Source organism: Scyliorhinus canicula, chromosome 8 (assembly GCF_902713615.1).
Source record: "Scyliorhinus canicula chromosome 8, sScyCan1.1, whole genome shotgun sequence".
Lineage (NCBI taxonomy): Eukaryota > Metazoa > Chordata > Chondrichthyes > Carcharhiniformes > Scyliorhinidae > Scyliorhinus > Scyliorhinus canicula.
Genome location: NC_052153.1, coordinates 90,220,478 through 90,245,470, shown reverse-complemented (window position 1 = coordinate 90,245,470; position 24,993 = coordinate 90,220,478).

The window sequence follows — 24,993 nt, the reverse complement described above, 5'->3', positions numbered from 1 at the left end:
AAAAGTGACATTGTACAGTACAAAAAATAGAAGTCAAGACACAAATGAAACATAGTGCAAACCATGGCTCTGTTCACGCACAGACCTGCCACAATATCCCCCTACTCTACTCTACACTACCCTAGCCCCCCCCCCCCCCCCCCCCCCAACACCCCGCTGACGCTTACTTCTCTGCGAAGAAGTCAATAAATGGCTGCCACCTTCGGGCGAACCCTAATAGAGAACCTCTCAAGGCGAACTTGACTTTCTCCAGGTCAAGAAAGCTCGCCATGTCCGATAGCCTTAGCCCTCGGGGGCTTTGAGTCCCTCCATGCTAACAGTATTCGTCGCTGGGCTATCAGGGAAGCAAAGGCCAGAACGTCGGCCCTCTCTCTCTTCCTGGACTCCCGGGTCCTCCGAAACCCCAAAGATTGCCACCTCCGGGCTCATTACCAGCCCAGTTTTCAATACCCGGGATATGACATCTGTGAATCCCTGCCAATACCCCCTGAGTTTAGGGCACGACCAGAACATGTGTACATAGTTAGCCGGCCCTCCGGCGCATCTAGCACACTTGTCCTCCAGCCCAAAGAATCTGCTCATCCGGGCCCCCATCATGTGGCCCGTGCACGACCTTAAACTGGATCAGGCTGAGCCTGGGGCATGTTTCGGTCGTGTTCACTCTGCTCAGGGCTTCTACCCAGATACCGTCCTCCAGCTCCCCCCAGAGCTCCTCCTCCCACTTAACCTTCAGGTCCTCGGTCTGTGTATCCTCCGCTCCCATTAGTTCCTTGTAGACGTCTGAGACTCTACCCTCTCCCACCTCTCCCCTAGAAACTACCCTGTCCTGCTCCCCTTCGACGGGAGACGTGGGAAGGACGGCACCAGTCTGCGTACAAAATCCCGCACCTGTAAGTATCTAAAGTCGTTCCCTCTCGCCAGCCCAAACTCCTCCTCCAGCTCCCTCATGCTCGGAAAGCTCCCTTCCAGGAACAGATCCCCCATCCTCACAATCCCTGCCCTCCTCCTCAGTCGATACCCCCCCGTCCATGTCCTCCGGGGCAAATCGGTGGTTGCCGCAGATTGGGGTCCGCACCAATGCTCTTACCTCCCCTACCTGCCTCCTCCACTGCCCCCAGACCCGAAGAGCCTCCACCACGATCGGGCTGGTGGAGTACCGTGCCGGCGGAAGCGGCAGAGGCGCCATGCCAGGGCTGCTAAGCTAGTGCCCCTGCATGAAGCAGCCTCCATCTACTCCCAAACCGACCCCGCACCCACCATCCATTTTCTTATTATTGCTATGTTGGGCGCCCAGTAATAGTTGCTGAAGTTCGGCCAATGCCAGCCCCCTTCTTCTCTGTTCCTTTCAAGCATCACCCTCTTCACCTGCGGGGACTTCCCTGCCCATACAAATCCCAGAATAATTTTATTCAGCCTCTTAAAGCTGGACCGCAGGATAAAGATGGGGAGACACTGAAAAAGAAACCAGAACCGCGGGAGAATCGTCTTCTTAACAGTCTGCACCCTTCCCGCCAATGACAGCGGGAGCGCATCCCACCTCCGGACCCTCCTCCCTCACTTGTTCCACCAGTCGGGACAGGTTGAGCTTATGCAACTTGCCCCAATCCCGTGCCACCCCGAATCCCCAAATATCGGAAACTCTCCCCACTAGCCTGAACGGCACCTCTTCAGCCTACTCTCCTGCCCCCCTCGCCTGAATTACGAACATCTCGCTCTTAGCCATGTTCAATTTATATCCTGAGAACCAGCCAAATTCCCTCAGGATTTCCATAATACCATCCATCCCCACCATTGGGGCCGATATATATAACAGCAGATTGTCTGCGTATAACGAGACCCTATGTTCGATTCCCCCCCCCCGGACCCAGCCCTTTCCAGCCCTAGAAGCTCTCAGTGAAATTTCCAGCGGTTCTGTGGCCAGCGCAAACAGCAGAGACATCCATGGCTACCACTATCTCTACCTCCCTACTCTCTGGGGGCATCATAACCACGTTGAGCAGCCTTCTTATGTTGGCCACCAGTTGCCCCCCCTTTACAAACCCGGTTTGGTCCTCCACAATTACATCCGGTACACAGTCCTCAATTCTGGTCGCCAAGATCTTCGCCAGTAACTTGGCGTCTATGTTGATCAAAGAGATCGGCCTGTATGACCCACAAGCCTCTGGGTCCTTGTCCCGTTTCAGAATAAGCGAGATGGTGACCTGCGACATAGTTGGGGGTAAACTCTCTCTGTCTCTTGCCTCGTTAAAGATCCTGACCAGCACCTGCCCCACTATCTGGCAAATTATTTGTAAAACTCCATCGGACATCCCTCCGGCCCCCGGGCTTTACCCGACTGCATGGCCTTCAGCCCCCCCAATACCTCTTCGATCCTGACCAGGGCCCCCAGTCCATCACCAACCCCCTCCCCACTCTGGGAAGGTCAGTCTGTACAGGAATCGGTTTCTCCCCCTGGTCTCCAGGGGGTCTGAAGTGTACAGCTTCATATAAAAGTCCCTAAAGACCTTGTTCAGCCCTGCCGGGTCACCCACTAGATTACCCTCCCTATCCACTACCCTCCCTATTTCCCTAGCCACTTCACTCTTCCTTAGTTGTTGCGCAAGCATTCTACTGGCCTTCTCCCCATGCTCATAAATCGCACCTTTTACCTTTCTAAGCTGCTCTGCAGCCTTGCCTGTAGTCAGCACCCCAAATTCGGCCTGCAGCCTCTGTCATTTCCTGAGTAACTCTGGCCTCGGGGATCCGCGTGACTCCTGTCCGTCCAGAATTTCCTTAATCAGTCGGTCCATCTCTGCCCTATCTGTCCTGTCCCTGTACGCCCGGATTGAAATCAGCTCCCCTCTCACCACTGCCTGCAGAGCCTCCCAGAGCACCGTTGCCGAGACTTCTCCAGTATCGTTCACCTGCAGGTAATTCTGCATGCATTTCCTCAGCCTCTCACACACCGCCTCCTCCGCAAGTAGTCCAACTTCCAGCCTCCATGGTGGGCGCTGAAAGCTGTCCTTACAAAACGGCAGGTCTACCAGTGCGGAGCATGGTCCGATGTGACAATTGCCGAGTATTCTGCCCCCACCATTCCGGCCTGCAGGTCCCTACTCACAACAAAGTAGTCAATTTGGGGATACACCTTGTGGACATGGGGAGTAGTACGAGAACTCCCTCGCCGTCGGCAGGCTAAATCTCCACAGATCTGCTCCCCCCATTTGCTCCATGAACCCTCTTAGTTCCTTTGCCATCGCTGGCAACCTCCTGTTCTTGGACATGACCGGTCCAGGCTCGGGTCCAGGACTGTATTAAAGTCCCCGCCCATGATCAGCTTATGCGAGTCCAAGTCGGGGATCTCCCTAGCATCCTTCTAATAAAAATCCACATCATCCCAATTAGGGGCATATACACTGACCAGCACTACACACACCCCTTCGAGCTTACCCCTCACCTTAACGAACCTGCCACCCCCATCCACGACTGTTTCCTCCGCCTCAAATTGTACCCTTTTATTAATCAGAATCGCAACCCTCCTCGTCTTAGAATCAAGCCCCAAAAACAAAGACCAGACTGACTCAGCCCTTCCTTAACCTAACCTGGTCTGCCACTTTCAGGTGCGTCTCCTACAGCATGACTATGGTCCGCCTTAGAACCGCAGATGCGCAAACACACGTGTCCTCTTCACTGGCCCGTTAACCCTCTAACATTCCAGGTGATCAGCCTGGTTGGGGGGGGGCACTTCGCCCCCCACCCTTTGCCGATCAGCCATCCCCTTTCCTTGCCAGCCCCCCATGGCCTCATGGGCCGGCTCCACCCATGACCTCCTCACTGTTGCCGTGCCCAGTTTCCATCCCCATCAGCAGAATGACCCCCCCCCCCCCCAGCAACACCATCCTATCACCTAACCCCTGCTCTAATCTAACTATATGCACACTCCCCACCTCGGCTTCCGTTGACTAGCCCCACTCAGCTAGCCTGGGGCTCCCAGCCTTGGCGCCAGCGCGTCTCCCACCCATTGTTCCCAGTCACCCCTTCCCCCGACCCATTCCATACCACTTCCCCAGATCAGCCCTACTTAAGCAAACACTCTATACAAGTCGTAAACAACACCACAATAGCACAATTCAAGTTAAACAAGACAAAAAAAAGAAAGAGATAAGAAATAACGCACTCTCAGTCCTTCCCATACAGACACAGAAAAGATTGTACAAAGTTCCCCTGAAGCATCCCTCTTAAACCCAACCCTTTCAATTGTTTCCTTTATCATTTTCACCCCAGTCAAGCTCCAACTAATCAAAGAGGCCAAAAAGGAAACATTCAGGTAAACCATGCAAAAAGCACCGCAAAGAAACAACAAAAACGGACCCAACATGCAGGCACTTTTCAAAACGGGACAGACACCGCATATACTCAAGTTCTAACATGAGTCCAAATTCCCTCAGCTCAGGGCTGTCCTTTGCTTCTTAACGAAGTCCATCACCCTCTTTGGGTTCCTCGAAATAGTGGTGCTGACCCTCATACGTAACCCACACTTGCGCCGGAATAAACAGCCCGAATGTCACCTTGTTTTTATACAGTATCTCCTTCACCTGCCTGTAGCCTCCCCTCCTCCTGGCCACCTCAGCGCTCAAATCTTGGTAAACATGCATGATAATAATTGTCCCAAGTACAGCTTCATGTGGAAAGAAAATAAAATTGATGATCTTTCGGACCATTGCGTACCTAAAATCTTGAAATACTCAAAAGAGCCTGGCAGTCAGTGAGAGAAAAGGAGCCTCAAATTGTGACCATAGTTATAAATTAGCATCAGTTGTTCAACCAGAGATAAAGCGAAGTGTCCATCTCTTACAATTAACTGGACTAAAGGTATTTCCTTTGAGAACGTTAAGGATGATTTCATCTCTGGAATGTAGAACAAAATTGTCAGCTCAATTTTTATAAACATGATAATTTTGTTGAACAGTGGCCCAAGAAGAAATCTTCACCCTTAATAACTCAAGAATCTGATCATGTGAACACTGAAACTGCTTGGATGATAAGTAAGCTAATTAAAACGTTCAACAGAGCTGTCTGGAAATGAATAAAGTCTCTATTCACTGTCTTTTAGCCTAATTTAGATTTCTCATTCAGGAGAATAGAAGTAAAGCTTCAAGGGAAATTAAAGAGTTAAAAGTATGATTTAGAAATAAATGATGAGCAGAGAAAGTAACCATATAAGCCTAATGATAAAAGAGAAATATATGGCTGGATCTTATCTATAAGGTCTGCCCACCTGCTGTAAAAGCTGGGTTGAATCCTCCTGCTCGGGCCCAGAAAGCCATGACTAGATTTTACTATATCAGGCAATTAATTACCTGAGATTTCAGCTTCCAATCCCTGTGTGGGAAGCTGTCCCACCTCTAGGACTGCTGGCCATTCATAGTACCGGTAGCTCTCCAATCCCAGTAGCACCACCACCAATGGTGCCCACTGCCGAGACTGCAGTCAGTCCCGGATGAGGAACCATGGAAGAGCCCAGACGTGCAAGTAGATGGGTGGCCTCAAGCAAGGGAGCCCAGCCTATTCTGCAAGGAAGGTTCTCCACTGGGAACAGAGTGCTTAAACAAGAAGCACAAGCGTCCACCCCCCTCCCTACCCCTCATCTTCTTCCCCCACCCCCCTTCTTCTTTGAGGGCAGCAACGGTGGCGCAGTGGGTTAGCCCTGCTGCCTCACAGCTCCAGGGTCCCAGGTTCGATTCCCGGCTGGGGGCACTGTCTGTGTGGAGTCTGCACGTTCTCCCAGTGTGTGCGTGGGTTCCCTCTGGGTGCTCCGGTCCAAAGACGTGCAGGTTAGGTGGATTGGCCATAGCCCTTAGTGTTCAAATTGCCCTTAGAGTTCGGTGGGGTGACTGGGGTTGTGGGGTATGGGTGGGGGTGTGGGCTTGGGTAGGGTGTTCTTTCAAAAGAGCTGGTGCAGACTCGATGGGCTGAATGGCCTCCTTCTGCACTGTAAAGTCTGTCTGTCTATCTATCTATCTATCTATCTATCTATCTATCTATCTATCTATCTATCTATCTATCTATCTATCTATCTATCTATCTATCTATCTATCTATCTATCTCCCCCACCTTTCCCCCACCCCCCTCTTCGTTCCCCCACCCCCTCTTCTTTCCCCCACCCCCTCTCTTTTCCCCACCCCCCTCTTCTTTCCCCCACCCCCCTCTTCTTTCCCCACCCCCCTCTTCTTTCCACCACCCCCCTCTTCTTTCCCCCCCCCACCCCCCTCTTCTTTCCCCCACCCCCTCTTCTTTCCCCCATCCCCCTCTTCTTTCCCCACCCCCCTCTTCTTTCCCCCCAACCCCCTCCTCCTTCCCCTCCTTTCCCCTCCTCCTTCCCCCCCTCTTCTTCCCCCCTCTTCTTCCCCCCTCTTCTTCACCCCCTATCTTTCCCACCACCCTCTTCTTCCCCAACCCCTCCTCCTTCCACCCTCCCTCCTTCCCCCTCCTCCTTCCCCCTCTTCTTCCCCCCTCTTCTTCCCCTCTTCTTCACCCCCCTCTTCTTTCCCCCAATCCCCCTCTTCTTCCCCACCCCCCCCCTCTTCTTTCCCCCATCCCCGCTTCTTTCCCCCACCCCCCTCTTCTTTCCCCCACCCCCCTCCTCCTTCCCCACTCCCTACTACCCCCTCCTCCTTCCCCGCTCCCTTCCCCATCTTCTTCCCCTCCTTCTTCACCCCCTTTTCTTTCCCCAACCCCTCTTCTTTCCCCCACCCCCTCCTCCTTCCCCCCTCCTCCTTCCCCCTCCTCCTTCCCCCTCCTCCTTCCCCCCCTCTTCTTCCCCCCCTCTTCTTCACCCCCTCTTCTTTCCCCCACCCCCCTCTTCTTTCCCCCACCCCCCTCTTCTTTCCCCCAACCCCCTCTTCTTTCCCCCAACCCCCTTTTCTTTCCCCCAACCCCTCTTCTTTCCCCCACCCCCCTCTTCTTTCCCCCAACCCCCTCTTCTTTCCCCCAACCCCCTCTTCTTTCCCCCACCCCCCTCTTCTTTCCCCCACCCCCCTCTTCTTCACCCCTCTTCTTTCTGCCCCCTCTTTTCTTGCCCCCTGCCCACCCACTATTCTAACTTGGCTGAGTACTGTGAGATTAGAGTTAAATCAGGGAATCTGGTAAGTGAGCAAATTTTACAGGTTGATCTCTTCCTAAAATCTAGCCAAGTTTGTCTCCAGCATTTGACCTCCGGTGCGGCATGTAGCAGAGGAGCCCCCGCTGGGGATCTTTTCCTGTTTTTAGCTTGGAACTACACCCAAAACTTTACAATTTGTTTGTTTAAGCCCCCCCAAAAGCAAAGGGATGCGGTAATTTCCTCGATCTGAGAGGCCTGGTCAAGGTAGACATGGTAATGAAGCAGCAGAGTGCTGAACTGCAGGACTAGGATAGATGACCTTGAAATTGGTTGAGAAGACAGAATTTGAGGATGGTTTGATTGCCTGAGGGGTTGGTGGGTCCAAACCCAATGAAATTCATGGCGCAGGTGCTTTGGAAGATGGTGGGTGAGGAGGTAATGGTGGCCCCTCCTGAGCTGGACTGGACCCATAGGTCACTGAGACAGAAGCCTGTTGCTGGGGAGCCACCTCTGACGTTTGTGGAAACCATTTTAAGATGGGCAAAAGAACACCGGAACAGTTGGTGGGAAGCCCACAGGGTGTGAATATCTCAAGCTGTCGGTTCGGAGCTTGCCAGGAGATGTGCAGCTTTTAACCAGGCTAAGGTGGCACCGTATCACAAAGTTTGGTTTGGCAAGATTTACCTCGCACATCTTTCGGTGACATTTGAGAATGAACATCATCATTTTGCGACTCCAGAGGAAGCTGAGGCGTTCATTCAAAGAAACAGACTGGGGTTGAGATCATTGCAATAATTGGTAATAATTGTATCACATCCGAATTAAAGGAAACTTGTTTTGAAAAGGGAGGAGTGTCATTTGGGGTTTTTTGGGGGTTTAGTCCATTTGTCTGCTCATTTTTGTTAATGATTGAAGAGGTATAGGTCAGGTTGTTTGTTGCTTTATATGAAGTTTACTATTTTTGCTGTTCTTACTTGGAATTTATAAATCAGTTTTGGGCAAAGGGGTGGTTGGGCACTTTGAATTTTTAAGGTTATTGAAGGTCCTCTGTGCGGGGGGGCTACTCCACTAGCTTCTGTTTAGTTAATAGAAGTGAGTCACTGGGATTATCTGTGGCTCTTAAGTGGGGGGAGGTTCATTTAGTTTAATTTAGGAGTTATAATTATCAGGTGCAGTAAGGGAGAGGGGGATGTTTGGCCTTTTGCCTGTAGTTTATCTGGTTGTCTGAATGTGGTGTCAGTGGGTGGTGGGGTGGGGAGAAGGGGGATTTAGTTCTCTGATGGTGACTGGGAACTTTCTTTGTCGATTTGTGCTTGGGGATTTGCCGACCATCCTGGTGGGTCTGGTGTCGATCCTTCCTGGGCTGCTTCATGAGATGGGAATGACTGACTTCGATGGGGGAGGGGGTGGACGTTCCTCCATTCAGCTGGTCACATGGATGTGAGGGAGTTCAGTGGCCTGGTTAAGAGATCCAGGGTTTACGCATCTTAAGACTTTGAGGGCTTATGTGTGTTATATTACTCTTTGGTAATATGTCATTACTCTTTGTTTTATATTTCCAGAATGGTATGATGGTGTGATTCTTAAGAAACCACCAATCTTCAACTTAAAGCAAAACAGATTTATTGAATAACAAATTGATTAATATTGAGTTTGCACACTTTATAGAACTATAATTAGTAATCAAATATTATATATTAAAAGTATTAACTAATTTTAAAATTATTTGTGTTAACTATGCTGTGATCTATCTCTCTAACACTCTGCTGTCTAGTCACTCCTGGTTGGAAGAGTGAGTTATATATATAGTGGAATCTAGTGTTGCCCTCTAGTGGTTGTTTTACACTAAGTTGTAATAATTAACCCTTTACATGTCTGGGATAATGAAGGCTCTGTTGACCTTCATGGAGCAGATGGGGGGCGTTGACTATTGCCGATTTTTAAACCCAGGGGAGAGGGGTTTCTCGTTCGTCACTCTAGTCCACCAGGTCTATTCTAGGATTGACGTTTTTGTGCTCGGTAGTTCCTTGCTGCTGGGGGTGTTGGTGTTGGGATGCTGGGGGTGTTGGTGTTGGGATACTGGAGGTGGTGGTGTTGGGATACTCAGCAATGGTGATCTCTGATCACCCCCCACACTATGTGGACATGATGGTTGGTTCGGGCCCTGCTCAGTGTCCCCTTTGGAGATTTGATACTTCGCTGTTGGCGGATAAAATCTTTTGCAAGAGAATCTCCATTGCCATCGAGGAATATTTGTGCTTTACTAGGTGTCAGAAGATTTCCCCTTTTACACTATAGGATGTGCTGAAGGTGATCATTAGGGGAGATTATCTCCTTTAAGGCTCATAAGGAAAAGAGCAAAAGGGGAGAGAGGCAGAGGTTGGCAGACACCATCTTAGAGGTGGACAGTCAATGCTCGATCAGACACCAGAATAGCTGATTAGTAGGAAGAAACTACAGTTGGAGTTTGGACTTCTATCCACGGATAGGACGGTGCACTTGCTGCGACATTCGTGGGGGGCTCTTTATGAACACGGGGAAAAGTCTAGTCACTTATTGGCACATCAGCTAAGGCAGCAGGCAGCCTCTCAGGAAATAGTGCAAGCTATGTAGTTTGTAGTTTGGGTGTAGACTAGTCTCCCCACCCTGACCATGGTTAATGGGACGTTCGAAGCATTCTATGTACAAGTCGGGATCCCCGGAGGATGGGTCCTCAATGTCAGAGTTTTTAGAAGGTTTGGCCTTTCCGGTAGTGAATCAAGAGGAGGAAAGAATTGGAAGCTCCTCTGACTCTGGAGGAGATCCAGTAGGCTATGGGTTTGATGCAGTCAGGGAAGGTGCCAGGAACCGACGGGTTCCCGATTGAATTTCGCAAAAATGTTTGCCGGGTTGATGACTCCAGTGCTGCTTGAGATGTTTGAGGGTTCGCTGACTTGAGGGGTGTTTCCAGCTTCTTTGGTGCAGGCGACGAACCTCTTGATATTAAAGAAGAATAAATACCCAGTGGAGTGCAAGTCGCACTGCCACATCTCTTTGTTGAATATAGATGAAAAGTTGCTAGCGAAGGTCTTGGTGAAGCGCATGGAGTCCTGCCTCCCAGGGAAAATTTCGGAGGGATTTATCAAGAGGAGACAACTGCCGACCAATGTCTGGAGACTGCTCAACATGGATCTGTCCTCTCTCCATTCTCTGAAACAGAGGTGATTATTTCTCTGGATGTGGAGAAGGCATTCAATAGGGTGGAATGAAGCAATCTATTCGAGGTCTTTGGGGTACAGATTGAACCTGGGTAAAAGCGAATATTTTCTGGTGAATCCCCCAAGAAGGGGAGCCAAACTAAGGAAGTTGCCTTTTCACCTGACCAGGTAGAATTTGCGTTATCAGGGAGTCCAGGTGACTTACAACTGGGCGTCGTTGCAGGAGCTAAATTTTGGAATCCTGGTTAGAGCGGTGAAAGAGGACCTAAAGCGATGGGATAGCCTCCCATTGACTGGCTGGAAGTATCCAATTGATGAACATTAATATCCTCCCAAGATTTTTGTTTTTGTTTCAGTGTCTTCCAGTTTTTCTTTCAAATTCTGGAGTCAATGAGATGATCTCATCTTTTATTTGGACAGGTTGGATCCCACGGATCTACAGGGTTTTTTTTTAACAAAGGGGAGCCTTGTGTTTTACAATCAGGGGGCCTTGCGTTACGCAACCTGTTGCATTATTATTGGCCTGTGAATATTGAACAGGTGCGAGGGTGGTATAGAGGGACAGAGTCCGTGTGGGGGCAGCTGGAGAGGAATGACTGTAAAGGTACCAGCTTGAGGGCAATGGTTACGGCTCCCCTTTGTTTTCCCCAATGAAATGGACAGCCAATCCGGTGGTGGTGGGCACCTTGAAAATATGGGGACAATTGCGGCAGTACTTCAAACTGGGTGCTATGTTGTAATTGGCCCCAACCTATGGAACCCATCATTTTGTGCCTGCGGTTTTGGATCCGACCTTCAGGGCTTGGCAGGAGGACGGGATGGAGAGGCTTGGTGATCTGTTTGTTCCTGAATTTTGAAGAGTGTCTTCGGAAGTGTAAGTTCTCAGGAGCTAACTAGTTTTGATATTACCAGGTAAGAAACTTTGTGCTTCCTTCCCTTTGGCCCCCCTCTCTCGATGATGGACAAAGTATTTTTGTCAGCAAGTGTAGGGTAGGGAGGGATGTTAGCGATATATGGTCAGCTGATGTTGACAGATCGGGTCCTGTTGGACAAAATTAAAATAATAATAATAATCTTTATTGTCACAGGTAGGCTTACATTAACACGGCAATGAAGTTACTGTAAAAAGCCCTAGTCACCACATTCTGGCACCTGTTTGGGTACACAGAATGTCCAAATTACCTATTAGCACGTCTTTCGGGACTTGTGGGAGGAAACCGGAGCACCCAGAGGAAAGCCACGCAGACACAGGGATAACATGCAGACTCCGCACAGACAGTGACCCAAGCTGGGAATCGAACATGGGCCCCTGGCTCTGTGAAGCATCAGTGCTAACCACTGTGTTTCCGTGCCACCCACTATGCTACCGTAAAAGAAAGTGGAAGGAGGAGTTGGGCCAGTAACGTGAAGATTGGAAGTGGAGCGAGGCTCTATATAGAGTCAACTTTACCTCTTTGTGTTCTAGGCTCCACCTGATATAATTCATGGTGATGCAAAGGGCACATTTGACCAGGGCCTGAATGAGTGGGTTTTCAAAATGTAGGGGATAGGTGCAAGTGATGCTCTGGGAACCCTGCCCATCACACACGCATGTGCTGGTTCTGCCCTGGGCTCATGAACTTTTGGGTCTCCTTCTTCTGCACCATATCGGGAATCCTTGGGGTTGATTGGGACCCATGCCCTTTGGTGGCTATTTTTGGGATCTCAAATTTGCCAGAGTTACAGATTGGGGCGAAGGCAGATGCTCTTGACTTTGTTTCCGTGATAGCCCGTAGGCAAATCTTGTTTGTCTGGAGGTTCTCGTCCCCGTCCAATGCAGTAGCTTGGCTCGGGTACTTGATGGAATTTTTACATTTAGAAACAAAATCAAGTATCTAATGAGGGGTTGGCTGAAAAGTTCTCCCTCAGATGGCAGCCGTTTATTTCCTTTTTCTGAGAGTTGATCACATCAGAGGCTGGAGGGTGGGAGGGCATTGGTTGTTGTTTCTTTTGGGTCTGTGGGGGATGGATGAAAAGTTTGGAATACTGGTTGAAATTGTATTATTGTGAAAAATTGTGAACAAAATAAATTTTTAAAAACTGAAATGGGGGAGATGGTTTGGCTGGCGTGAGATTTTTTTTTGTAAATTGTATGAATCTGGTTGAATATTTTGTGTGTTTGTAAATTGAAAATTTGAAGAAGAATATATTTTTTGAAGTTTTTCTCCAGCATTTAATTTAATCATGACAGAATATTAAGAATGCCCCGAGAAGGTCGACGGAAGGGTGGCAGCCGTTCATTTCCCACTTCAGGGAGCTGGACACTGTCAGGTGCTTTGGGTGGGGGGATCGGGAGATTGGTTTTGCTCTTTTTGGGTTTGGTTTGAAGCGGAGTGAGGGGTTGAAATATTGCAATTGCTTGAATATGGTTGTGATGGTGTTATATTTGAAAAACTTTCCTGAATAAAATATATATTTTAAACTTAATTGAGCCAGTAAATTGTGTTTTTTAAGGGTTTGACTCAGTTCTCTCGAATTTCAGGTCGTATAAATACAGTAGGTTTTGCTAATATACAAAGAAAGTAGCATAAGGTCCAACTGGACTCAGTACAGCAAGACAGTGTTTAACTTAGGGGCTTTAGTGAGGAATTTAGTGTCGTGAGGGAGGAGGTGATGCTCTTTTTTTTACAGAATAAAAAGTGATCTGAGAGACGGAGCCAGAAACAGCGAGACCTGAGAGCTGAAGTTCGGAGACATCAATTAGGTAAGGTGACTGATTGGGCAGTTTTAAAGTTTTCTCTCTCTCACGAAGATAGGGCATTGGTTTAAGCTGGTACTGGGGAGATAGAATGCTGCATTGAATTTATAGCTCAACTAGTTAAGCTACTAAATATAACTACAAATCATCATTGGGTGATATTTCTAAACATGAACCCTAATTATTTCAATAAAATATCTTTGTGATGGCAGAGCGTGTTACATGTTGCAGCTGGAGCAAGGGGAAGCTGGTGGATACAGCAACCATTCTGCAACTCGAGAAAATTCAATTCCGAGATCCTGAGCTGAAATCCAAGCTTTGGACACTGCAATATAATGCATTATAGAAACATAGATTTATAAAATCCTTACAGTGCAGAAGACCATTCAGCCCATCGTGTCTGCACACATTTCTTGGAAAGAGCACCCTACCTCGGCTCATGCCTCACCCTTTCCCCATAACCCCACCTAACCTTTTGGATACTAAGGGGCAATTTAGCATGGCCAATTCACCTAACCTGCACATCTTTGGACTATGGGAGGAAATTAAAGGAAACCCACGAGACACTGGGAGAATGTACAAACTCCACAATCACCCAAAGTCGAATTGAACCCAGGTCTCTGGCGCTGGTGGGCAGCACAGTAGCACAAGTGGATTGCACTGTGGCTTCACATCTCCAGGGTCCCAGGTTCGATTCCCTGCTGGGTCACTGTCTGTGCAGAGTCTGCACGTTCTCCCCGTGTCTGCATGGGTTTCCTCCGGGTGCTCCGGTTTCCTCCACAGTCCAAAGACGTGCAGGTTAGGTGGATTGGCCAAGCTAAATTGCCCTTAGTGTCCAAAAGGTTAGGAGGGTGTTGCTTGTTCTGGTGAGTGTGCTTTACACTCAATTGGCTCTGTTTTATTCCTTAGCTCTGGAGTCGCCAGGTAAGCTTATGATACCGCCACGAGGTTCAAGTTCAAGTTCAGATCAATGACTCAATACGCCAGTTAGTAAGGTTCAATCAAACACGTTTATTATTTACGCAGTAAATCGATACTCATGCAACTAATACTAACGGACTAAACTATTCCTACCACTATAAGCCAATACTTATCTTCGATAAGAGATCCCACTGGATCAGGGAACAATGGCCTCTCGTTCTGTCCTGAGACTGCAGGCTTCCCAGTTTGTACGGGCTAAGGGGTCAGGAGTGTCTATTCTCGTAGCGAGCATTGGTTGGACACTTACTTGTCGGTGTAGCTGTTGGCCAGGCCTCTCCTTCTCACGTTCAAGTTCTTAGAGAGCTGCTGCAAAGGTGTTGTGCTGGGAGGGCCGGCTAAGAGAGCGAGCTAAACTTGGGGTCTGACTTTTATAGGTCCCAGGGGCTTCGCGCCCTTTTTGGCGGACCCTGATCCTACTGTCAATCGATTGGGTCTCATCCCAATTGATTGGTACGAATCCCCCAATACTGAGGCTGTCCCTCGATCGCGGGCGATTCTTCCTAACTGGTTTGTTTCCTTTTGTTTCAGACCCCATTGGCGCCGGGAAGTCTGACCTGCCATAGAATGTCCCAATTGTAGCTAATCGTTGTATCCATTGTTCCCGGAGATCGCTTCATTAATATGTAAACTGCTGGTTTCGGTGCTGTCTGCTTTCTTTGCAGCCAGAATACACATGAACTTCTGCAAACTGCCTGTCTCTTTATAATTGTCCAGTTTTCCCTGCAACCTTTGTAAATCGCCATTTTGGGTCGGGAAGTGGCCAACTTCGGTGGCTACAGAGGAGTTATGGGGCTACGGAGACAGGGTGGAAGTGAGGGCTTAAATGGGTCGGTGCAGACTCGATGGGCTGAATGGCCTCCTTCTGCACTGTATGTTCTATGTTGTACATGTTGTAACAGTACTAACCTTCAGGATGTGCCAACCTTCAGGTTGGGGGAAAGTTACCTCAACACTTTGTTCTCGGAATACCGTCACACTCCTCCAGTAGAGAACTTCAGATTTTGTCTGTGACCAGTGACAGGGATGTATGGCTGCACTCAAGGCCAATATGGGGATCCATCAGTGAAGGAACTTTTGCCCTTGCTTGTACAGGTTTTATATCCTTGCAGCTTGTGTGGTCAGGGATTGCAGGGAGGATGGGCAAAGTGACAACAGTACTATGGTACAAGGGACCATTCAAATGGAGGCAAAAAAGGAATGTAGTTGTAGTAGTGACTGTACAGTTAAGGGAATAGATATTTTTTTCTGCAGCCAAGAGCACGAGCTGTGCTGCCTGCTCACTGACAAGATTAAGGATACCTCCTCAGGGTTGGACTGGAATTTGGAGTTGGAGGTGGAGCTGTCATGGTCCACATGAGTACCAACAACATAGATAAAACTAAGAAAGAGGTCCTTCTGAGGGAGTATGAGCAGCGAGGAGCTAAATTAAACAATAGAACCACAATGATAATTTTTGGACTACTACCCGATCCCCAAGCAAACTGGCATCAGGTAAATATGATCAGAGATCATAATGCATAGTTCAAACATTGGTCTGGAAGAATTGGTTTCAATTCATGGGCACCAGTACTGGGAAAAAGGGAACTGTACCATTGGGATGGCCTTCATCTGAACCACACTGGGGCCAGGTCCTGTGACTCATATAACCAGGGCTGTTGAGAGGGTTTTATATTAACTAGTAATAGATCTGTCATTGACTTCAAACAAAAGAAACAAGTGTAACATTTGTGCTTACATTATTAATATGACTTCTGGTTGTATCTGTCTTCCACAAGGTTTCTTGGATTATGATTCAGCGATGTGCAGAAGTTTCACAATTCAGCACTGAAGTTTCCACCCGTTAGTTTGCTGCGTGTCCTCCATAGCAGAATAAAGTCTGCTCACATGTTTATGTTGATCCAAACATTGACATCAACTTTTCCACGCCATGTCAAAGAACTGGACCAGGGCTATTCAACCAAAATTCTCAAATATCTTTCCTCTTTAGCTGGTTAATTTCATCTTCATTCCAGGCAAGAATATTCAAACCTTCTTTTATCAAGTCCTTGACATACAGGGGTGAATTCTCCATTTGGGAGACTATGGGCTGGATCCTCCGTTCCTGAGGCCAAGTGTTGATGCCGGGCAGGATTTGCAGACTTTCATGACAGCAAAGCTGCCGATGAACCTGGACCGATTCAGCCACTGGAGGGGCTAGCACTGGCGACACATAGAACTCAACAGATTTGCAGGGTCCGTGATTGACACTCGGGAGGCTGACAAGCTGCAGCCTCATATACATATTACAATCCCACACACATTCATCCCAGCCAACAAGATGCACTGGTTGGGCTGGAGCACCCTCAATTCAACTGATGGGTTGGCTGGGGCAGAGGACACCTAAGGGGTTGGCCTGGGAGGACACCGATATCCCCTATGGCCCTAAGTTCACAGTGGGCATCAGCGGCATGGCTGCCTTTCCGGCTGTGGCAATGGTGTTCCATGCCCATCCACCCGACCACACAGCCCACTTCCTGGCCACCCCTGCTACTCTCCCAGCCCTGGAAGAAGACCCCAGCCAGCGGTACAACGGTCAGCACACAATGGCAATTTTGGACAGTTTCCATGCCCCCTCTCTCTTCCTCAGCAGCCATGACGGCGGTTTCATGACCTTTAATAGCACAAGTGAACTGTGCCATCGGATGCGGAGAATCGCGGAGATATGCAAACAGTGTATACTGTTCGCGCGTTCCAGACCACATTGACACCACTGTCGTGATAACGAAGAATTTAGCGTCAAATCGGCGGCCACTGCTTATCCTCTGCCCATTCACGTTTCCCAATTTTGGCGTCAGCCAATGGAGGACAACCCCCACCCCCCAGTGACCCTACAATCCAGTTGCTGTGGTCCATGTTGGGACAAACAACATACGCAAGATTAGGAAAGAGGACCTGTTTGGGGATTATCAGGGACTAGGAACAAAATTAAAGAACACGTCCTCAAAAATTACAGGGCAGGATTCTCCAATGATGGGGCCTTGTCCCCACGCCAGCATCCAGAGTGATTCTCCTACCTGCAGGGGGCGAGCAGGGCCCAGGAGTACTTCTCGCAGCTCTGGCTGTAGGGCCCTGCACATCCGGTCGGGAGTCCGCGCATGCGCACGGCGATGGCCTGCGGGCGGCCCCGTGCGATGTAGCGGACTCGCACCACGGTCCTTGATGGAAGAAGTAGATCCCTCCAAGATCGCGCACGCCTGTGGCTCAGTGCCGCCCAATCGGTCCCGTGGCTGTCCATGAGCCCCCCCCCGGTGAAGGAGCCCCACCAGGGTGGCCACGGACTGAGTCCGCAGTCGCCACTGACCTTTCCCGACAGGCAAAAACGTGGTTAGAACCATGGTTTCATTGAAGAATCGCTGCGGGGACCTCTGTCAATGATCCCCTACCGCGCCACGTAGACGCGGAGACCGGAGAATCGCGGGGAGCGGCATCACACTGGATTTCGGTGTCATTGCCCATTCTCCATCCTGCGCCGATCGCGTTTTCAACGCGGAGGCTCGGAGAATCCTGCCCATGACCTGTATTTGACATGGTTTTCTTCCTTATTAGTCTGACTTTCATGGGAAGTGAAAACTTAGTGATCAAAGTTGAAGCGGGGTAAGAAGGTACTAGTTTTCTGATGGGAGTGTGGGAGGTAGGTGGGAGTGGCAGTTACCTGTGAAAATCTTTGTTATGTTGTCGTTACATTTAATAGGCAATTATACCAGAAATTAATCATTTCATATGGCGGCAAATCCAAACATATATGATTGTGAAAATGCATCTTTGTTGTAAATTAATGACAAATAGTTTTTTTTTAAAATAATTTTATTGAAATTTTTTGAAAAATGTATAGCAACAGAACAATAATAATATTAACAATAATAAACACCCCCCGGCACCCGTAACAATGCAGATAACGACCCCCCCACCCCCCCAAACCCAATAAACAACAAAATAAATTAACAATAATTAAATTAACATAAACAATACCCCCTGAAACCCCCCCCCCCCCCACCCCGGGTTGCTGCTGCTGCTGACCTAGTTCCTTATCGTTGAGCCAGAAAGTCGAGGAATAGCTGCCACCGCCTAAAGAACCCTTGTACTGACCCCCTCAGGGCGAATTTGACCGTCTCCAGCTTAATGAATCCCGCCATGTCATTGATCCAGGTCTCCACACTTGGGGGTCTCGCATCCTTCCATTGCAACAAGATCCTCCGCCGGGCTACTAGAGACGCAAAGGCCAAAACACCGGCCTCTTTCGCCTCCTGCACTCCTGGCTCCACCCCAATCCCAAATATCGCGAGGCCCCAGCCTGGTTTGACCCTGGATCCTACCACCCTCGACACCGTCCTTGCTACCCCCTTCCAGAATTCCTCCAGTGCCGGGCATGCCCAAAACATATGGGCATGGTTCGCTAGGCTCCCCGAACACCTGATGCACCTGTCCTCACCCCCAAAAAACCTGGTCATCCTAGTCCCGGACATATGAGCCCTGTGCAGTACCTTGAACTGGATGAGGCCAAGCCTCGCACATGAAGAGGAGGAGTTCACCCTCTCCAGGGCGTCCGCCCATGTCCCCTCCTCAATCTGCTCCCCCAGCTCCACCTCCCACTTAGCCTTCAGCTCCTCTACCGACGCCTCCTCCACCTCCTGCATCACCTGGTAGATGTCAGACACTTCCCATCCCCGACCCACACCCCCGAAAGCATCCTATCTCTTACCCCCCGCGGGGGCAGCAAAGGCAACCCCTCCACCTGCCACCTAGCAAACGCCTTAACCTGAAGGTACCTGAACATATTCCCCGGGGGAGCTCAAACTTCTCCTCCAGCTCACCCAGGCTCGCAAACCTCCTGTCAATGAACAGGTCTCCCAACTTCCTTATGCCCGCCCTGTGCCACCCCAGGAAACTGCCATCCATGTTCCCTGGGACAAATCGGTGGTTCCCCTGCAGCGGGGCCTCCACCGAGCCCCCCACTTCCCCCCCTGTGTCACCTCCACTGCCCCCAAATCTTGAGGGTAGCCGCCACCACCGGGCTTGTAGTGTACCTCGTTGGAGGGAGCGGCACCGGCGCCGTTACCAGTGCCTTCAGGCTCGTGCCTCCACAGGACGCCATCTCCATCCGTTTCCATGCTTCCCCCTCCCCATCCATTACCCACTTACGTACCATCGAGACGTTAGCCGCCCAATAGTACCCAGAGAGGTTGGGCAGCGCCAGATCCCCCTCTATCCCTGCCCTGCTCCAAAAAGACCCTCCTCACCCTCGGAGTCCCATGCGCCCAAACAAATCCCGTGATGCTGCTGTTCACCCTCCTAAAAAAGGCCCTCGGAATGAAAATAGGGAGGCACTGAAACAAAAACAAAAACCTCGGGAGCACCGTCATTTTCACGGACTGTACTCTACCCGCCAACGACAGTGGCAGCATGTCCCACCTCTTAAACTCCTCCTCCATCTGCTTCACCAACCTAGTAAAATTAAGCTTATGCAAAGTCCCCCAACTCCTAGCCACCTGAACCCCCAGGTACCTAAAACTCCTCACTGCCCTTTTTAGCGGGAGCCTACCAATCCCCTCCTCCTGATCACCCGGGTGTACAACAAACAGCTCGCTCTTGCCCAGGTTCAACTTATATCCCGAGAAACTCCCGAACTCAGCAAGAATCTCCATCACCTCCAGCATTCCCTCCACCGGGTCTGCTACATACAGCAGCAAGTCATCTGCATACAGCGACACTCGGTGCTCCTCCCCACCCTGCACCAGACCCCTCCACCTCCCCGACTCCCTGAGCGCCATGGCCAGAGGCTCAATTGCCAACACAAAAAGCAAGGGGGACAGGGGACACCCCTGCCTCATCCCACGGTAGAGCCTGAAGTATTAATGACAAATAGTTGACAAAATGATCAGTAATCAGCAATTGCCACTCCATAATATACAATTTATTTGTGTACCTGAACTAGAAATACATCAGTCCATAAGTGTCCTATCACTAGATCCTCTCAGTGGCCTGGAATAGCTTGGGGCCTCAAGCAATTGCACCAGTTCCACAGTCCTGGAGCTGTCCTGGAGCGAAGGCTAGAATGGCAGAGCCATGGAAAGAAGCTATGAAGGTGTAGGAGGGAGGAAAAGAGGGTTGGAGGCTAAGATGGTGAAGGTAAGGGAGGGTTAGCAAGCAAGTAAGGGGCAGGGTAGAAGAAGCTTATTGAATGGAAGTGAGGGGAAATAGTAGATAGGGGTTAGAGGCCAGACACGGAAGAATGTAGATCAGGGTTCAAGGCTGCAGGGATAAGAGGGCAAATAGAGCAAGATTATAGTTTTGAGAGAAGAGCGAAGGGAGGATGGTGGCTGTGATGAGGATACTCCAGTGGGACTGCGAGGGTTGAAGAATCATTGGGCAGCCAGGAGGGAGAGGAAGGTAAATGTGACAAGGAGGAAGGGGGCTGTAGAGTAAAAAATGGATTCAGAGGATGGAAGGGACAGTCTTACAATGGAGGAAGAAGGATAAGGACAGGAAAGACTTAAAATATGGTTAGGTGAAAAAGTGAACAGGGAAGTAGGGGTCATGCATAATTGCAAAATAATGAACCTCATTATAATTGGTACTCTGGAATGTCTTTGCTCCTGTGCAGCTCTGACATATATGCAAAGAGCAAGAGGGTAGCCAGGTAGGAGGTTGGCCCACGGGGAGGGAAGCTATGCGGGAGTCAGGAAATGGGCGAGGTCAGTATTCACCAAAGAGAAGGACTTGGTGGATGCTGAGTCTGGGGAAGCATGTGTAGATCGTTTGGGTCATGTTGAGATCAAAAAGGAGGAGGTATTGGGGGTCTTGAAAAAGGTAGATTGGTGCCCAGGGCCTGATGGAATCTACCCCAGAATACTGAGAGGCAAGGGAGAAATTGCTGGGCCCTTGAGAAAATTGTATCCTCACTGGCTGCATGGGAGGTCCCAGAAGATTGGAGAATAGCCAATGTTATTCCTTCTCCCAATCACTGAAGAAATCCATCTGGAAAGCCAGTGTGCCAATTGACCAAACAGTGGAACAGCGGGCATGATTTTCACTGCTTAGCAACTTCAAGAGAGATGGCTGGAGCAACATCAACCACTCAACATGCTCCAGTTGACTTTCATCAATCTGACCAAGGCTTTTGACTCAGTAAATCAGAAGACCCTGTCAAAGGTCAGCTGTATGGAGAAATTCATCAATCTCCTTCAACTCTTCCAGGACAAAATGTCAACACAGTCCTCACAAATGGAAATAAGACCTTTTGAGGTCAAGATTGAAGTCAAGCAGAGATGTGTCATCTCCCCCACCCATTTCTCCATCTCCATCTTCATCACCACCATCATTCACCTTGTCAAGAGCAAGCTTCCCAGTGGGGTAAACATCATCTACAGGATGGACAGAAAACATTTCAACCTCAATCGGTTGAAATCCAAGAAGAAAATGACACTGACATCACTCATAGAACTTCAGTTTGTCAATGACATCATCATCTCCACTATCAGAAAAGAATCTTCAAGCCGTGCTTGACACCTTCATATGGAAGCATGTCAAAGAATCGGTCTCCGCCTCAACCTCAAGACTCCAGTCCTTTACTAACTCACCCCAGTGCAAGATTCAGTCTCTCCTTTCATCAAGATCAACAGAGAAACCATACCAAATGTGGAACATTTCCATTGCCTGGGGAGTCACCTCTCCTCTAAGAGGTAGTACAGGGTCCTTACCACAAAACACCAACAACGACATCTTCTAGATACAATATACATCAGTGGTGACGACCACAATGACCTCGAAGAATTCTGTCCCTTCAATCAGGAGGTTCCTCCAAGTTGGACTCTTCTGAGCAAGGGTCTTCTCTGGCCTCTAAGGCTGACACTGATACGGAGAGCCAACATCATATCCAATCCGTGAGCACCTCCTTCAGACGTTTAAGGACGAGAGTCTTTGGAGACTGCGATATCTGTTCTAACACCAAGATCCTCATATACAAGGTGATCATCCTCCCAATGCTTCTATATGGCTCAGCAACGTGGACTATGTACACCACCTACACCACTTCAACGACATTGAGAGGTACCATCTCTATGTGAGAGGGATTCTCCGCATCAGTCGGGAGGACAAGCCTACTAACATCAGTGTCCTTGAAGGTACCAAGAGCACCAACATTGAGGCCATGATCATCCGAAACCAACTCCGCTGGGCCGGCCATGTGTTCAGGCTGTCAGATTCCCGACTGCCAAAGCAAATCATTGCCCAGCTCAAGGAAGGCTTCCGACCAAGAGGAGGACAAAGGAGGCAGTTCAAAGACACCCTGAAGACTTATCTCAAGAAATGCAATTTAGGTGTCAACACCTGGGAGACCCTTGCTCAGAAGAGACCTACTTGGAGGAACCTCCTGATTGAAGGGATAGAATTCTTCGAGGACACTGTGGTAGTCACCACGATGCATATATTGTATATAGAGGATGTCGGTGTAGGTGTTTTGTGGTAAGGCCCTGTACTACAGGTACGGGGGTAGTTCCCTGCCTGCTGGCTCCGCCCATTAGGCAGAGTATAAATATGTGTGCTCCCAGTACAGCAGCCACTTCGCCAGCTGCTGTAGGAGGCCACATATCTGAGTGTAATATAGCCTCGATTGCATCCAACTCTTGTCTTTGTGTAATTGATCGTGCATCAATTTATTACACTAAGTTTTCAGAAGAGGACCTCCGCATCAAGCTGGATCGCCTGCAGCTGGATCCGCAATCAGACAAAGCCAAAAAGGACTTTGAACATTGGCTAGCCTGTTTCGAAGCATACATCAGATCTGCGCCAGACCCAATTCCTGAAGCTCCGAAGATTCAGATCCTCTACACGTGGCTGAGCTCCAACGTCTTTCCACTTATCCAGGACAGGCCGACCTACGCAGATGCCATGGCGCTACTGAAGGAAAACTACGCTCAGCGGACTAACACGCTCTCCGCCAGGCACATCCTCTCCACTCGTCGTCAACTTCCCGGTGAGTCAGTGGAAGATTTTGGGCGTGCCCTGATTCCCCTAGTTAGAGACTGTGACTGTCAGGCCGTCATGGCCATGGAACACTCGAACTTGCTCATGAGAGACGCTTTTGTCACAGGGATAGGGTCCGATTACATCCGACAGCGCCTCTTAGAAGGGGCCACGCTCAACCTCGTGGAGACAAAAAGCTAGCGTTCTCGCTTACGGTTGCTCTCGCGCAACATTCAGGCGTACGCCCCCGGCCACGCAGCCCACCCCTCCTGCGCATCGTGGACTCTGTAGACGGCTGCCCCATCGTGGACCTCACCCCCCTCAGCCAATCCCACGCCTATGCCGCGCGGCAGCCAGCCAACCCTGGGGGTCCCAAATGTTACTTCTGTGGGCAGCCTAAACACCCCCGACAGCGCTGCCCGGCCCGGAGCACCCTTTGCTGCGGTGTGCCAGGCCCGTGCAGTCGCCGCTATTGTTCCGACTCCCCCCACGTGCGACAAGTGGGCGCCGCCATCTTCCCCCTCCTCGGACCACATAGGGCCAGTGGGCATCGCCATCTTGTTCGACCCCCACCACGTGCGGCCCGTGGGCACTGCCATCTTGTTCGACCCCCCGGGCGGCGCCATCTTGTCTTCCCCATGATGCGTGCGGCCCGTGGGCGCCGCCATCATACCAGGACCCATGCCCCCTGGGCACCTCATCGCCTGCCACCGTCGACGACCAGCCAGGTCTCGCCTCGGTCACGATTGACCAGTCTTGCCCACACAGCCTGTCAACTGTTTCCACCAACGTGAAGATCGATGGGCATGAAATCTCCTGGCTGCTAGACTCCGGGAGCACCGAGAGCTTCACAGTCATCCCAATACGGTAAAGCGCTGCTCCCTCGCAGTACACCCCGCCAACCAGAGAATCTCCCTGGCCTCCGGGTCCCACTCCGTGGGACTGCATAGCCGCTCTCACTGTCTAGGGTGTGGAGTTCAGCGGCTTCCGCCTCTCCGTCCTCCCCAACCTCTGCGCTGCCCTGCTACTCGGCCTAGACTTCCAGTGTAACCTCCAGAGCCTAACACGGAAATTCGGCGGGCCCCTACCACCCCTTACTGTGTGCAGCCTCGCGACCCTAAAGGTCGACCCACCTTCCCTATTTGCAAACTTAACTCCGGATTGCAAACCCGTCGTCACCAGGAGCAGACGGTACAGCACCCAGGACAGGACCTTCGTCAGGTCCGAAGTCCAGCGACTGCTTTGGGAAGGCATTATTGAGGCCAGCAACAGCCCCTGGAGAGATCAAGTAGTAGTAGTGAAAACTGGGGAGAAACACAGGATGGTCGTGGACTACAGCCAGACCATCAATAGGTACACGCAGCTCGACGTGTACCCCCTCCCAAGCATATCTGATATGGTCAGTCGGATTGCATAGTACCGGGTCTTCTCAACTGTGGACCTGAAATCCGCCGACCACCAGCTCCCCATCCATAAGGCGGACAGCCCATACACTGCCTTCGAAGCAGATGGCCGCCTTTACCACTTTCTCAGGGTTACATTTGGCGTCACCAATGGTGTCTCGGTTTTCCAACGGGAAATGGACCGAATGGTTGACCGGAATGGACTGCAGGCCACCTTCCCGTACCTGGACAATGTCACCATCAGCAGCCATGATCAGCAGGACCACGCCGCCAACTTGCCAAATTTCTCCACACCGCCACTTTCCTCAACCTAACTTGTAACAAGGAGAAGTGCGTGTTCAGCACGAACCGCTTAGCCATCTTCAGCTATGTGGTCCAGAACGGAGTTCTGGGGCCCAGTCCCAACCGCTTGCACTCCCTCATGGAACTCCTCGTTCCCCACTGCCCCAAGGCCTTCAAACGATGCCTGGGGTTCTTCTGTTATTACGCCCAGTGGGTCCCAAACTATGCGGACAAGGCCCGTCCTCTCATTCAATTCACTCTGTTTCCCCTGACGGCCGAGGCTCACCAGGCCTTCAACTGTATTAAGGCTGA